Raw genomic sequence first — 13,646 nt, 5'->3', positions numbered from 1 at the left:
GGACAGAGAAAGAGAAAAGAAAATGTGTGCTTTGTGAAGGTGACAGAAGTCCCAATACCCATTGTTTGCGTGTGCGGGAACGTTAGAGAAGAATGGCTACAATGCAACTTAAAGCAACCGAGTTATCTAAAAATATGCAGATGCAAATGGAGGGTATTTGCAGAGCGTGACCATTCCCTCATATTTTTGAGAGATGTCTCCTTCGGTCACGCTAGTGTGACGAAAGTCCTTAGCTAAGTGTCGGGAATTTTGTGACTTCTAATTTTCCTCATGACAAGGGAAGTTTTCGAAGCAGTGTTTTGGCTTTGATGGCAGACTATTGTAAAAAAAAAAAAGAGACAACGCTGCAGGATACTCTGCCAGTATGTAATCCAAAATCATCAAATCACACGTTGGCTGCTATTCTTTTCCATATGTTTGATGTGTTTTTGTTCCAGCACGTCTTAATACTTTGTTTAGAGGGTCGGCGGTTCGATCCCCGGCTCCGCTAGGCGCATGTCGATGTGTCCTTGAGCAAGACACTTCACCCCAAATTGCTCCCGTAGCTGTGCCTACGGTGTGATAGAATCTGAATTGTAAGTCGCTTTGGATAAAAGCGTCTGCTAACTGACTGTAATGTAAATGTAATGTTTTGAGAGTGATTTGTCAGGTTTTTGATGTAAAAGATAAGCCTGAAGGAAAAGTAAAATATTTTCTTTTCTTTCGGTATACTCTAAAATACAAAATTCTGTGATTATTAGAATTGTACCAACTGCAGTCAAAACTGGTATCAGGAGGCGACCTCCGCGTCTGAAACGTGAGGCCAATGTGGTAGAGCCTTAAACTTGCATTCTTTCTAATGGCCATCGGGGGGCCTACTTCTCACTTGATTCACTACCTCAGTAATCGCTATAGCTTCAAGTCCTCTTCAATACAGCATGATGTCCATTTAGTAAATTACAGATTGTACAGATTGTAAAGCCCTGTGGGGCAAGTTTGCAATTTCTGATATAATATTTAAATGGTATCGACTTGACTATCCGGCCGGGCTCACATCAACGGTCCCTGAGAAATCACCCTCCCGGTCTGTATCTCAGCTCCTGCACAAAGAGCTAACCCAGGCTGCTGAGTTCTGCAATTACACACTGGATTTCCTCACTGGCCTCATTTTTTGGCCATGCTGCCAGACGAGCTTTCCAAGCAACCACCAACCAAGCTGCTGAGTGGGATAAAGCGAAGAAACGGCTGACAGGAGACTGAAAACAATCCTGGTTTGCTGTGACAGTGCGACATCGAAAACATCCACAACGGAACTTTTTCCAAGTGTAATGTCAAAGGTGCAGTTTGTAGTGAAGAGCACACTGAGAATCATCACCCTGCTCTCTGCAGCTTCTCTCGGCTCTGCAGAGCTTTAGAGGGTCTTTAAGCTCTTTGTTTTAGTTAAACGGCCTCCAAATTTACTGTTTTGGCCATTCACTGCAGATTCAGCAGTACAATACAACACAGCAGCAGAAAAACAAAGTAAGCGACTATAGCTGGAGGACACGGTGATGGAAATGGTGGAAATGGAGCATTTAGAAAGCTTGATATTTCCTTAAAAAGAGAGACCAACAGAGCTAATAGTGAAGGGAATATTACACTTAGAATTCTGCTTCTGTAGATGTTTGTTAAGTGATGTGTTAGGGCTGGATGATATGACCAAACATGTTATAACAATGTTTTATTTTGTAACCACATTTGTATTAGTTTTAACATTTTCCCCCATTATGTACGGCGATCAAATAACTGAAATATTGTGTTGACGTCGCACATCTACATCCATTTACTAAGGTAATCACAAACGCATTATCAATGTACATATATTTACATTCTCATAGTGACATGGGGAGGAAAACAAATGGTGTGGTTTGCAGTTTCAAGAGTATTGTCCTTTATGGTTATGGTTTTTAATAAGTAACGGGTCGGGTCGTTGAGAATTGATCACATATGTACAGTGTATACAACACTTATTGTCGGCTATCACTGCTGCACGCTACTTTTGAGACCTGCCGATCAAGTTGGCTAACTAGCTAGCTAGCACGAATGCTAACATGAATGGGGGTTGAAATAATTCAATCTTGCAGCTCTTCTAGACTTTCCAAATGTTGACCAAATTGATCAAATGCTGATCGTGAAACAAGTCATCTCACAAAAGGGGTTGTGACGCTCAAAATGATTTATCCATCTTTTTTAGTAGATCTGTGCTTGTTGGCTTCGGAGACATGCAAGATTATGTAGCCTGACAGCAGATGAGGAAAAAGAAGGTCTGCCCACAGATAGATGACTTAATATCGGTAATTGGTTTTCAAATCTCTTGACGTTATATCTTTATTTGAACAAACCACAATAATGTTGGAGAAGCGACTTAGCTGAGGCAGCCAAGTATATGCCACAGTGATAAAGAAGCTTTATGTCGTAGTCAACTCAGAGCGCAAACAACAGCAACAATGAAATTTGCACGGGGAGGCGGCATCGTAACGAGCCTGAATAAATCTAATTAGCTTTAATGTGAATGATCTTTATGGGGGAAGCTTCCAGGCTGACAGTGTAGAAGATAAATAAATAATGTACTTGAGAAGGATAAGTATTTATTCCACAGACCTTGCAGCCTTGGCAAAACATCTACAACACATAAATAGCCATTCAGGCCTGCAAGGATGAGATATGCCATATACTCAGAGAATGAACAGAGAAATCAGCCTCCCAACTAAAGTGCTAAACAATAGCAATAAAACACATAACTCCTGCCAATTCATTACCAGGAGGAGGATAATGCAGTCATGCTGTCTCAACCGGATAAAAAAAGAAGAAGAAAAAAAGCCAGCTGCGGAGCGATGAAGCCTGCCACTGGAAATGAATGGTACTCATCAAGAAATAAAAGCCATAAAAAGCAGTGGGTTCTTTTCGCCCACAACAGGACAACTTCTTGAATTAACCGGGGGCGCCTCGGATGGTCATGTGCCATTGATTTCTTTGGGAGGTGCTGGATCAAGACGGCACGTGTCATAAAGCGTCGGCCCGAATTGGAACACCAGCGCCGACGGTGTTAAGTCTGTCTGATTTGGTCGAAGCCATCAGCGCTCACCAGTAACGAGACCAAATAAGAGACGCGTTGGTGTGACAAATCTCTACATGGTCGAGGATGATGTTTGCATAACATGCATTATGCGCCCGTCACCGACAGCTCTACGTCTATAGCAGCATCTTCTTACACTTTGATATGCAGATCTGTAGTATCATAGCATATGTAGACATATGTACACATATTTTGATGGTGATCACAAACATCAATCAGGGGCCAGGGCTATAAACGATATTTAGAAATGAGGAACTGAGAAAGGAACATGTTCGCCCAGTTCCAAAATAATTTATGACAAATGAGAGATGTTCAGCTTTGTAAATGTGACAAACACAATATCTAAATGTTGTTCTAAAATAGAAGATGTTTTTCCCACCCCCCCGTTTTTCGCCTCCAGGTTAGGACTATTGGCTCTGTCAGCACTTTGCCGTTGTTAACACTGTTAGCTGCAAGTCAGCGGCTCAGCCGATGCCATGTTGAGAGCCGCGTGGAGGCAATAGCTATGCTCGGAATTTAAAATGATCTATAGCACCATTCAAAGTGAAATATCTCTCCAGAGCAAAAGCCAGGAGTTCAGTTTTCATGAAAACAAAATGATGACTGGTGTGTTAACTGCATGCCATATTAATCAGAGCACTACAAAGCCAAAGTTCCTCCTGAGTTACCATATGACTGGTTGCTGACAAGCAAAGTAGCATTTTAAAGTTTTGTATTCAAAAAGAGCATTTTTTTGGGGGGGGGAGATTAAGTGGACAGTTTTTTTTTAACATGAGTAGCTTTAAATGGTATGTAAAGTTATATAATGTAGCAGTACTTATACCAAAGTACACACCCCTGGTATATGTAAAGGGAACCGCACAAAGACAACTATAGCTGTCTTTGTGCGGCCCTCCTTTGTCTGATGTGGTTTCAATGACTTACATGGCAGTGCGTTTGATTCCAGCCAGTAGCAAGCGTTTTCACTGAATGTTTGATCAAAGCGGGAGAGTGAAGTTCGGCTTTCTTGTCTCAGTGGAGAGCTTATTCTGCACTACAGTGTGGGTGAGCCATGAGTCAAATAAGCTGCCACAGGGTCTTGAGCGCGCACAGAGCTGCAGGAATACAAATGTACTCCTGGGCGAACAACATGCGTTACCCCGTGGATTTGGACTTTGACTCCTTTGACGCTGAGGAGCTCGCTGCCAAGAGAAGATATGAACGATACGAAAAGCATTAAAAAACCGCAAAGCGACTTCGCATTCGGCCCACGTCTTCTGTGTCTAGCGAACGTGACCACCGCTATCAAATTTTGATAGCTACGAGCGCTAATTGTTCGAAAGCCGCGTTTCTCATCCCATTAGCTTATCCCTTACAAAAAGGCGGAGGCCACATTCATCAGGAAATTAGATTGCAGAGAGACTTTCATTAATCAGAATGTAAAACGTTATTCGTGCCTAAACTAAGCCAAGCACTCCTCATTGGCATTCTGCGCTGACCCAGCCTTCAATGACACAAAAAAGTCACAGGTTTCTTCTTGTTAGATTTAAAACACTACACTGCGTTAACACAAGCACCCGTTCTTCAAAACACACAGTGGAATGAAACACTACAAGGGAGCATATTAATAGCTAAACGTCTGCAAAAGTGTGAATCGTGTCGGGGGCATTTTAGCTTTTACAAATGCCTTTTCGATGAATTCAGAAAGGGCGGGAAAGTGTAACAGAGGGAGACAGGAACAGCATGCAGCGCCGCACGCAGAGCCAGAGACGCGAGGCCGCATTAATTCAAATCAGCCGTCGTTCATCTATTTTCTGGTCTACAAACATTTAAAGGGTTCCGGTAAACGGAACTCAAATATCGCTGCAACAAACTTTCTAGTGACATTTTTTGGAATCGTCCGAATGCCAGTTTGGGATACCCAACTATCCTCGTTGTTGTGCACTTTAACGGCCGTCACTTTTAGTTCTACAAACTTGTTATCTTATGGTAATTTACTCGTACAATTAGAGGAGAAATAATCAGCGGTGCGGTAATTAAACATTGCAATGTATTTATTTTTGATTATTTTAATCATTGTTTATTAATTCACCGGCTGAAATAGCATCATCTACATAATCAAGAGTATGCTAGCCATAATAAATGATTTTATCACTTTGGTTTTGGGCAAACTTTAAAAAAATGAAAATGATTGCAACTGTCTTTTGACAGATAAAAGAAAAACTACATGCCAATACTGATATATTTGCAATGAGTTAATATCAATAGCTATAATAGCTTTTAACAATATTAGCACATTATTCTACAAGAGATGTTATTACTGTACACAATAGTGCAATACAAATTAAAACTGCAGGCAACATAACTGCTGTTCTACCTCAATGGAGTTTATTCCTTATGACATTGTATATTTGACGTGCATGTTTCACTAGATTGTGTTGTGAAAGGCTCCAGAGTGACGATGATTACCTCCCTGTGCACAGTGTCACTGGGCATAATTCAGAAATATTATATCAGTAAAAATCCCACAGGTTTGCCAACAAGCCACACTTACACATAATAAATAATAAATAATCACTAAGAGCTATGGACACCAATTAGTCCCCGACATTACAAATGATATTCTTGATAAAGCACATGTGGAGGCTTGTGGTAAAAACAGATCTGCACCGACTGACCTATAGTTTCCCATGGTACAGTTCTGCTGCCTACCTTGGTGTCGGCACTACTCTTTGACAATTCAGTTTGCATCTCAGCATATTTCAACTTTGACCAGCTGACCTTTCAAAGTACTACCAATGAAACGGAAGCTTACTTTTGCACGAGTGAGCGCTGTGAATACCACAACACTTCATAACGTTTCCCGACATTGGGAGAAATATTGCATTACGAGTTGTCACAGAAGTGAGGCGGTAAGTGCTGAGCCTGTATGAAGCCCTTAAGGCACAACTAGAGTACGGGACTTTCTTCTTCTTTTTTTTTTTACAGACAAGCCATTTCCATTCTGGTCTGTAATGTAGAATACGAGGAGCCGGGCCAATATTACGGTTCATTTATCACGCTGAAAGTTTTCATTAGGGCCGGAACCTTGTTGCTTTCACTTATTTGGCAGATTTATTTACCCTTGACTCATTCGGCTTTTTAAAGGGGAGCGGGTCCAACTGCTATAAAAAATAAAATAAAATGTGTCCAGACAACAAAAAACGTCATATAATATCGGCTTGGTTCTTTTTGTTGTTGTTGTTGTTGTATGTATATTTGATCAAGTCCCATTATGTTAGTGGACATAATTATATTACATTAACCTCTACAAAAATCTATTGAGTCAAAGAGCAGCGGTGTGATTACAGATCAGCACCAGTTTTTACTGCTACTGCACAGAAGCAATGTAGCTTCCTGTGGTATAGACTCCAATACGAGCGTGTCCGCGACGTCAATTCTGACCTGGTAAGTCCAGTCAGTGGTGGATCCATCTCAAAAAAAACATACTAACTAAAGACTATGCTGAGTTCTAAGCTTACATTTTACTTTATTTGGTCGATAACATGCAATATTCCATAGCCCCATGGTGACATCCCCATATTGCTTGTTTTGTGTCAACGAATGGTTGAAGAACCCAAAGATAATCAGTTTGCTGTTGAATAGAGAAAGGCAGCAAGTCTTTAACATTTAGAAGCTTGATTTAGTGAAACTGCAATCGGAATTTACTGTGCAACCAACCTGTTAACCAATGACAAATAAAAAAAAAGAAAACTTGTAAAACCTTGTTAACCAAGAATGCTTGGCAATTATAGTTGCCAATTAATTTTCGATTGATCAGCAGAGCAATTAATAGACAGGGATAGACCAATCTCAGACGCTGACCTACTTACAGGAAAATGATAGCATTGTGATGTGTTTAACTAGAGGCGGATCAATGATTAATAATGTGTCAAACAGAGTATGACATAGGACACATGGGATTCATTGTTTTGGTTTTGTACCATGGTATTGAACTAGGTAATGAGATTTGAGGGATTACTGGAATTGGTATTGGTATCGACAAATGAAATTCTATGCTTAAGGGATGGTATGGTTAGCCTTTATGTTAATGACCCACGGGTCAAAAGGAGGGCAATAAACACAAGTGTTAAGATTACTTTATACAGCTATAACTGCACATTGTATTGCGGGTTTAATTTAAATATAACTGAAGCTACCGTCTACCTTCTGGGTTATCTATGCCAGCCTTTTAAAATAATTTATGCATTAGAAAGTGTCATAAAAAGTATTCATTTATTTTTTCCTCTTCGTGCATCTTAATATTCTTCCAGAATGACACATATGAAGTTAACAAAAAAAAAAAAAGATCCATTAGCACTAGAAAAGAAGCTTTTTACAATATGGGGGCGGCGTGGCTCAGGAGTTAGCGCAGTTGTTTAGTAATTGTAAGCTTCGCGGTTTGATCCCCGGCTCCCCTAGAGAGCGTGTCCTAAGTGTCCTTGAGCAAGGCACTGCGAACACTCTAACCTTTTTCCTGATGAACAGGTTGGCACCTTGGCAGCCAATCAGCGTATGAACGGGTAGGCGTGTGTTGTAAAGCGCTTTGAGCGGTCGGTAGACTGGAACAGCGTTATATATGAACCAGTCTCATCCAGGGACAGAAGAAAACGGGACACGAGTATGGAAAACAGGCAGTTACATGCATAGACCCAAGTTTACCTCAGCCGTCTCATTTGCAGAAGCTCGTGATTAATTGAGATGCCGAGCGGACTAATTAAATCACAGAGACGGTGAGAACAAAGGCTTTGACATTTGTAGGAGTCGACACCTTCGCCCTGCAAGACACAAATATCAATTGTCTTTGACTGAGGCAAAAATCACTGGTGTGTTTCTTTTAGACCACACGAGGGATTTGATTTCGAAACGGACATGACGACTTTGGGGAAAATTGAGGCGGTAATAAGCGGCCGTGTAATCATCCTGCTCAAATTTGATTCCCGGGGTGTAAGAGCCTGCAGTAGTCGCGCTGGAGGAGAAGCTCTCTGATGTTTCCGACTGACGAAGAGGCTTTTCCCGCGATCTGACAACAAACGGCTCTAGGTGGAAAGATGAACTTGTTGTTGATAGAGTTTTTCTCCGGTGACAGTGAGGAATGGCGAGCACAGAGCAGATCGGTGATGATGTTATCAGTCACTGTGTGATCTCGCACGGAGAAGACCTTCTGAAGGCCGGCGGCGAGTGGCACACATGAGTGATGTCAACATTAGAGCGGCAACACGATCGCTTTTCCTAACTAACGCGGCCATTTCTCGGATGCGATAGTCAGTATGGGCGAGCCATTACTGTAATCACAATCGCTATAGACGGCACAGAATTAGCAAGAGCACCGCCCAAGAGGATTGTGATTGGTTTAAAAAAATACAAACAAGCCAAAGCAGGTTTTTTTCTCCCCTCTTAACCAGAATGATAATTCCACTATCGACTTGTCTTACGACATGACCCCGTTGTGTTTGTTTACATCAGAACGTCTCCAATCCAACACGATGCCAGAATAAACAGCGGGGTTTCCCCTACCGCTAGAAGACTTGGGCACCGTGCCGATGCATTTTTTATTTTTTTTTCAAAGCATTTATTTTTAAGCCGAATGAAGAAAAGAAAAAAAAACTACGGCGAGACACGTTTTTTTTTGCTGTCATTTCTGGTTTCGCTGCATCTGTCCCCTCGTCTGCTCTGCGTGGGCGGGGGACATGGCTGAGACATCGCTTCCACACACACACACACACACACACACACACACACACACAGCTAAAAGGAACCAGGTGAAGTGAAGATGACATCAATACTAATAGGTGTTTTTCCCAGACAGCCTTTGAACAGCTAGAAAGATTGGAAGAATAAGCCGCACTCCACAGCTTCAGTGTGGGCTGAACATTTTGGGCTGAGAGCCCACTTTTTTTTATTTTTTTTTGGGTTGTCTGGTTGTATTTATCCATCTATATATATATATATATATATTTTTTTTTTTTTTTCACATTCCAATTCCTGAATATCTTTAAGACTTAAAAAAGCTATTAAACAGTGTGTACACACATTATTATTCTATTATATGATCATTATATAAGTTGCATTAAAATGGTGTTTAAATGACAATAATATTGTTTATCTCCATTATTTTTGGGACAATATATCGTCTGACTAAAGTAGTTACGTATATCGACAGGTCTAGGTATGACTATATATTAACTGTTACTGAGTCAAAGAGCAGGTGTGATTGCTAGGGCTGGGAATCTCTCGGCACCTCACGATTCTATTCCGGTTCAGAGCGCTACGATGCGATTATAAATATCTGCTATTTTCAAAACACCGCATATTTGTAATGATTCATAATTTTAAAAAAAACAGATGAATTTACTTCAATTATCTTTTATTAATTTAATATTAGTAACAAATAGAAGAGACGTGTCGACTGGAGGGTTACACTTCCAAGCACTGCAAAGAGAACCAACAAGAAAATAAATAAAACCCCTTGGCAAAAAAAGTTGCACTCAACTTGGTGACTCACTTCGCCCTTCCCTAGTTGGCCAGAAGAAGAAGAAGTGAAATGCTTCCATAAGTTAGCTTTTAAACCAGGGGGTGCCGGTCAGATTGTATCCATATTCGGCTGCTCATGCTCAGCCTCACCAAAACTCCGCTAGTATTTAGCCTAGCTTAGAACGCAAACAAGACGCACGTGCATTGCGTCTGTTGCAATCAGGGAATCACAGAATCACAACGTTGAGAACTGAGGTCTAAATTTCCGATTATCGAGTTTTCTGCATTGAGTCATAAATGCATAACGCATCTAAGAATGTTTTTTTTTCCCCCGATAGCGCTTACAGATCAGCACCAGTTGCTGATCTGTAAGCGTGGTACACTTACAGATAAGAGGGCCACACACATTTAGAGGTTTAGGTCAGTGTAACACATGCTGGCAAGCCAAACGAAGAAACAATCACTTTCAATGTTAGCAGGGCTTCTATGAACTAATATTCATTATCAAATATTCTGCCCATTCATTTTCCAATTTAGTAAATAATTGTTTCTAAAAAAAGTCCCAAAAATTAGTGAGATCTCTTTAAAGATTTCCACCTAACAATAACAGATGACAGAGAAATGCAGCGAACCCTCCAGCTAATTATCCTCTGCGATCCTACATTTTGTGTTTAATTATCTACGATGACAATAAAGGCTTTTTGTTTTCTTCTTTTTTTTCTGCTTCCTATTTCTGTCGGATCGACTAATGGATCAGTCGACTGCCTATTTCTGCAGTAAATGTTATGCTGTTGAGCTCTGCGAACGAGCAGAAGGCGCTACAACACTGGGCAGAAGGCCACGTGTTCAGTGAGTGAGGCTACACCGCTCGAGCCCTCGTCTAGTTGCTCCATCTGACAGCGAGACGTGTCAGGATGTGTGCGATTCAGCTCAGCGGGGGATTGATTGTGTTAAATCCTGCTCCAGGTAACTTAACACCGGTGTGTGTCTGTCTGTGTTTGTTAAATGCAATCTACCGATATATTCAACCCTCTGAACCTGTTGCATGCTAAGCCGACACCGCCTTTTGTTGATTCTATTATGTCTGAACACACAGATGTCACAAACAGACGACTGAAATCACAACTTATTACTGTTTTTATAAATGCAGTACAAGTGAAGATGTCCTCTGAGAATAAACTCCTTCAGTCTGCTGAGGAATCCAATCAGAATGGAGAGTGATCATGCTGATTGTGCATTAATGAGTACATGGTTAGAGTACAAACAGGCGTGTGACCAAGATGTAAAGAATTGTAAAAAAAAAAAAAGGCTCCCTCTACATGGCAGCCCTGCACTTCCTGTTTACATCATCCAAAGCATATTTTCGTTTGACAAGAAAAAAGGCAAACAATGGGGCGACAAAAAAAGGAAAAAGAGATTTAATTTGTGTGTCTGTTTATACTATGAGGCACAGGATGTCTCAAAATGGCTCTTATATCCCCTGTTATAACACTGACACTCCTTCCATTCATATGCAGACATTGTACCGTGTGTTGAAACCCTTTGGACATGAGGCTCCTAGACTAAAACATGACACGGCGAATGATGGCTGAAAACAACAATACATGACAAAAGCCTGCATGCACACCTGCTATTTCAAATCCGTCCTGTTAAACCTGAATATGTACGGTTAATGATATTCTCCATCAACAGTGAATTACAGACATTTTTCAGGAGATTTTTTTTTCTTTCTTTTTTTACAGCTTCTTAAGCAAACTTTACAACATTGCCAGCAATTCATAATCACCACTATTTTGAAGCTGAGTAAGACTTTTTCACTACATCCACATGAGCTTTATTCAACTCTGCTTGGAATCTTGGAATCTGCTTGGAAGATTTACAAGATCACCTTGCTCTACTACTACGGTCTACTAACACTGTCCTGAATTGCAAGTTGTAGTAGCCTCAGGGCTAATTCATGCTGATATTCACAGCATAAATCATGAGCCACTTGGAGAGCAGCAACTCAATAACTGCTGCCGGCAGCTGCAAAACATCCAGAGCTTGTTCAACGCATGTTACCCCCATCAACCTGTTACAAAAAAAAAGGCACACGGCAGATTGAGAATGTGTGAAACAATGGTTATTGCTGACTTCAACAAGTTTCCCAAAGACCTCTCTTTCACAACCACCAAAAAAAAAAAAAAAGAAACCGGTGACTCCTCAGCCATGAAATGAGAACCCTGGAACAGAAAACCAGAAGTGCCACACAGTCAGACGCTTATCCGTCATCAAAGCAAGTGGGTTTTTATATCCATTACTTACGTTATTAATAGCTCACAGCAACACAATGGCAACAGCAATTCATAAAGCCATTGTCAGGTTGCCGAGTTCCTATTGAAAACAGTCGTGTAGGCAGGATGTCTGACAAGTGAGGATGAAAGGTAGATGTCATTGAATAGATCCTTGTTCATTCTGAAGGCTGGGAGCCCCTTGTCTCCATCCCCCCCCCCCCCCCCTCCCCCTGACAATAATGCTCTCAACATCCCAAAGCCTCAGTCTACACACACACACACACACACACACACACACACGGGTTGTACACACTCACAGCAAATATGAGCAAAACTCTTGAAATAGTGCCTCAGAAGATATTTTACATTAGCTCACAACCAAAGAATAGATGTGTTTGAGGTACAGCAGCTTAACCTGAGTCGTTTATATTTAGATACTGACACCGTAAGAAGTAGACATTTATTATCGTGTATACCTCCATCATCATCATCATCATCATCAACAACGACGACTGACACAACATATCTACCCGGCACTGGACATACAAATGTCAGCGCCACTGGTTTCGCTACGAAAACTGTCAAAGAGGGTCAAAGCGAGTGGGTGACACGCAGATATTTTGCCGTGTTTTTGCTTCAAAATGACAACTAATAAAAATAATATAGCACGAAAGAGAGGCTGAACTCGACGCTAGCTCAGAATCCACCTTGCACTGGACTTGCGCAACAAAGTTTCCCGTTAGGTCCGGTTGCGTGCATTCATTACGGAAACACAAAAGTGTAGCACATTCCTTGACTGAATAAAAAGCTGAAAACACATGCTAAGTACTCCACGGGAACAATGTCAACTTCCGACTTTTTTGACAGCAGGGCAACGTCTCGCAGGTTGCAAACGTGTGCACCGATACACGAGAGATTGTCGAGAAACTCGACCGCTAAACTCCGAAGCAGTGAGGGAATCTCAGTCCTCATCGCCAAAGAGGGGGGTGGTAGGGGAGGGGGGCAAAACAAATGAGACCGCCTGTACTTACACCGAAACAAGAAGAGGTCCGAAAAAGTCCCGTAGTAGAAAATAAAAAAGCCCACGGTGCACGGCGCTCCACGGTCTGAGGTCCACATCCAGCAGTCTCATTCCCTCCTCTCCCCTCCTCAGACCTCGGCTCCTCTACCGCTGGAGAAGTTCGCTGACGTCAACGAGCACTCTGTCTCAACCGGAGAAGCTCTTTGGTCGCATCTTGAATAATACATGGGGAAAAAGGAGGGGAAAGACGCGACCGGAAAGAATCGGCGAGACAGGCACCACATTAAAATACGGGGCTTGCCCTTTCACGACCATATTCATTAAAAACTGTGCCTCAGCTCTGAAAATGTGAATAGAGTGGACATAAATGTCTGAATAAAACATTTAAAAAATAGCTACACACCAAGTAGCTGCAAGCATGCCTTGCTGAGGAAAGTTATGAAGCAGCTTCTTTGCTTCAGGAGGTGCTTGGGGTTTCTGCACTACTATTTGGGCATGAAAATGTCAAAGAATGGACACTTTGACATTCACCAAAAGCAAAAATAGTGGCACAAACGGACAGTAAAGTACAGTAATTTAAGCGCAACGTCAAGTCTAAAGTTTATCAGGACTGCCTAGTAGCTGAATTTGGTCCATTAAGAAGTGCTAGCTAGTCGTTAGTCTAATCTTTGCTGTAATTGGACACAGTAATTGAGACCAATGGCTTAATTAACCTGGTGTAATGCTAGCCGGCTAACGAAGGTAAGCCCATATTTCTTATCCCAAA

The 13,646-nt window shown here is 41.5% G+C and overlaps 1 protein-coding gene across 7 annotated transcripts in view; it reads right to left on the bottom strand.

Moving 5' to 3' along the window:
• gulp1a (GULP PTB domain containing engulfment adaptor 1a) overlaps window positions 1-13,086 on the bottom strand; it is a 69,185-nt gene extending 56,099 nt beyond the window's left edge. For 5 of the 7 annotated variants that reach the window (XM_031875061.1, XM_031875060.1, XM_031875057.1 and 2 more), the window contains exon 1: window positions 12,891-13,086. The gene's annotated coding sequence lies outside the window, so the exon portion shown is untranslated. The remainder of the gene's footprint in view (window positions 1-12,890) is intronic. The other 2 variants (XM_031875065.1, XM_031875063.1) reach the window with 1 other exon arrangement.
• Between the last annotated feature and the right edge of the window lie 560 nt (window positions 13,087-13,646).

The sequence above is a fragment of the Anarrhichthys ocellatus genome, unplaced genomic scaffold, assembly GCF_004355925.1.
Source record: "Anarrhichthys ocellatus isolate YVR2014 unplaced genomic scaffold, GSC_Weel_1.0 scaffold86, whole genome shotgun sequence".
Taxonomy (NCBI): domain Eukaryota; kingdom Metazoa; phylum Chordata; class Actinopteri; order Perciformes; family Anarhichadidae; genus Anarrhichthys; species Anarrhichthys ocellatus.
This window is presented reverse-complemented; position numbering and strand designations above follow the sequence as displayed.